Source organism: Arachis hypogaea, chromosome 18 (assembly GCF_003086295.3).
Source record: "Arachis hypogaea cultivar Tifrunner chromosome 18, arahy.Tifrunner.gnm2.J5K5, whole genome shotgun sequence".
NCBI classification, from domain to species: domain Eukaryota; kingdom Viridiplantae; phylum Streptophyta; class Magnoliopsida; order Fabales; family Fabaceae; genus Arachis; species Arachis hypogaea.
The window spans coordinates 104,961,360-104,964,899 of NC_092053.1; the positions used below are offsets into that span (position 1 = coordinate 104,961,360).

At 36.8% G+C, this 3,540-nt stretch overlaps 1 pseudogene; it reads left to right on the forward strand.

The window, feature by feature from the left end:
- The first annotated feature begins 273 nt into the window (after positions 1-273).
- On the forward strand, positions 274-2,681 carry LOC112770227 (inactive protein kinase SELMODRAFT_444075-like; annotated as a pseudogene).
- The last annotated feature ends 859 nt before the right edge of the window (positions 2,682-3,540 follow it).

The window sequence follows — 3,540 nt, forward strand, 5'->3', positions numbered from 1 at the left end:
CACTAGTGCCCCCCAGTCCCCAACCTTCGTTCTCACCGTCGAAGAAGCCGTACGCTCGCCGTCGTTCTCACCCTCAAGCAGCCGACTCGCTTTCGCCCTTCCCTCAATTCCCCTTTTCTAGAAAAACAGTTATGGAACTGCCCTCCTGAGGTTTTTTTTAGATAACTTATTTTTCATGAATTTGATTTGCCTGAATTATGATACAGTTCTGAATTTATTTGTTATTGATTTGATATTATTTGGAAATTTTGTTATTGATTTGATATTGTTCTGAAAATTTTCATGATTTTTTGTTTCTTCAATCTGATATAGTTCTAAAATCTGAGATAGTGAGCGTGGTCAGAGAAATTCTTACCTATACCGAGAGCAAATCTCTCTCATGCTCTAAGCCAATCTGTTAACCATAACTCACAGAGCCGTCAGCCAATGCTAACCTTGTATTAGTTAGATAGTTTCAAGGGTTGGCTTCATGTTAAACTGATTCATGAAATACTTACTTAATTTCTTGTGTAAGATAATGGCAAGTCAGTGACTGACTTGAAGATGGTTCAGCTATGCCGAGTTAGAACTTGCCACTGGTGGATTCTCTGAGGCCAACTTCCTGGCTGAGGGGGGATTTGGATCCGTTCACAGAGGGGTTCTACCGGATGGACAAGTCGTTGCTGTCAAGCAACATAAATTGGCTAGTTCTCAGGGTGACCTTGAGTTTTGCTCAGAGGTAGAAGTCCTGAGTTGTGCTCAGCACTGAAATGTTGTTATGCTGATTGGATTCTGTATAGAGGATAAGAGAAGGCTACTAGTTTACGAGTACATATGCAATGGATCATTGGATTCACATTTATATGGTGATTTCTCTTGCTCTCTTGCATCCGAACTTCTGTTCTTACAGAATTTTTTTCAATTGCACTAGACTATAATATCAGACTTATGTTTGCTACTTTGATTTTTATTAATCTGATGCCAACTAAAAGCAGGTGGTGAAGTAGGATTAATGTGACGATGTTTTTCATTTTGAATACAGTGATTGAAACAAGACATATATTTTCCTGATATGATTGTAAATTAGTCTAATATTTCAAACTATTTCAGGGAGACAGCGAGAACCATTAGAATGGGCTGCACGGCAAAAAATTGCCATTGGAGCTGCTCGTGGGTTACGAAATCTTCATGAAGAGTGTAGATTGGGATGCATTATCCACCATGACATGCGGCCTAACAACATTCTCATAACTCATGATTTTGAACCACTGGTATGGTAGTACTTGCCTATTGTACAATGCATTCTTGTAGGTTTGTAGTTTACACTATAAAAGGCACCTTTACCTCACTTTTGAATATCCACCCATCTACATTTTTAAATTTACTTACCATTGGATGTAAAAGACAGAATTTTCTGAGTCTTGTATAGATTACATTCTAAACTCTGGTGTATGCTGAATTTGAGTTGGATTACATACATGCCTAATTTTTCTAACATCATTATATTGTGATTTCAAGGTTGGTGATTTTGGATTGACGAGGTGGCAACCTGATGGAGACACGAGTATGGAAACCCGAGTAATTGGAACATTCGGGTATGTATTTGTGTTTGTCCTGAATGGTTTTCATAATCAAAATTTGTCTGAGAAATATGAACTCACAATTAAGATATGTCGTTATTGTGTAGGTATTTGGCTCCTGAATATGCTCATAGCGGCCAAATAACTGAGAAAGCTGATGTTTATTCATTTGGGGTGGTATTGGTGGAGCTTGTTACAGGGAGAAAAGCTGTGGATCTCACGCGACCTAAGGGACAGTAGTGTCTTACTGAGTGGGTAAGTTATATTTGCAATTTTTACTCGAACCATTCTGTGAAAAATTTTCACCCTTTATTTTATCCCCAACCAAACATTGCCTAAGAGTTAAAGTATGGCTATGTCTATAATTAACAATCAGAAATCCTATATTAATCCACTTTTATGTTTCTGGTTGTTCATGCCAAGTCTTGTCGAAATTTGAGTAAATGTCTTGATATTTAACAGGCACGACCTCTGTTGGAAGAATATGCCATTGAGGAACTGATTGATCCAAGGCTGGGGAACCAATACTTAGAAAATGAGGTATATTGCATGTTGCATGCTGCATCATTATGCATACGGCGAGATCCTCATTCTAGACCACGCATGTCACAGGTAAACAAGTTCTTGAACTTATTTTTTGTTGGAAAAAATTGCTTTGAAGAATTCTCAATCACATATTTATTATAATTTGATCAAACTCTGTTTTAAGTTAAAATCAATAGGAAAAGCTAATGCTGCATGTTTAGATCATGTTTTTTGAATTTGACCATGTTCCCTGCCTAATTGTTTTTAAAATTATTTCTGCTTGTTTATTCAAGGTTCTTCATATACTGGACGGCGACATGGTCATGGACACAAGTTACATTTCAACTCCAAGTTATGATGTGGGAAACCGGAGTGGCCGACTCTGGTCGGAGCCGCTGCAGAGGCAGCACCATTACAGGGGTCCTCTGTTAGAGGAGTCACTTGAATCATTCAGTGGGAAGCTATCTCTTGACAAATAGAGGCCTGCATATTGGGATAGGGACAACAAAGCAAGAAGGACTTCATGTGAAGATGACATTTAGAAAGGGGTTGATACTTGATCAAAATTGAGAATTGCTTTTTTCTTGTTATGCTAAATATGTTTATTTTCTCTCCTATTTTGTAATTTTGCATCTTTCTATCTATCTTTCTGCAGTGATCTAATTTTGCATGTATATAATAGTAGGGTGAAAGTAGGATAGGTAAAAAAATATAGAAGTTTTGTGAAATTCTTCAGGGAAAATCATGTACACACTATTGTGCCTAAAAGGGCTTCTTTGACTTGAGAGAGTTTGTGGGGTCTTGAAATGAAATGAAATGGAGTAGCTTCTTATAAGTTCAAAGATTGTTGGTTTAATTATCCCTTTTCACTTTCCATGTGCGTGTCCATGCACATGCATGCGTTGAGAAGCAAACAAACATGGTTTGATGGTTGTCATCTGAATTTCTGAACCAACTTGGACAGCGACACAGACAAATCAGAGTTAGCCTTTTGCATCTATGAAGGGTACTAAAATCACAGGGTAATTAATAATGACACTTCACCTTTTTGAGTTTGAATGATATCAGAAACATTTTATTTATGAAAATGTACACTAAACTCTAATATATGCAAGTCTCATGACTCATGACACAATATCTTCATATTTTATAAAATATAGCACTAATTGATGCCAAGGCATCTTAGGCTAGTTTCACTAGCATTTTTTTGTTAGTTTTAGTTGTTTTATGCATTTTCTTGAGCTTAAAGTAACCAAGAATGGTTAAATGAATAACAAAGCAATGAACCATCCAAACAGTATGATTTTGATGCAAATTCCATGAGTTTTTAGTTATATTACTTGAATGCTATGAATGGAAGATTTCTCATGAAATTTTGCAAGACTTTGATGCAATTGTTTGGATGATTTCAGGGAAGAAGAGGCTAGGCAAGGAAGCAACAAAATCAATAAAGGAA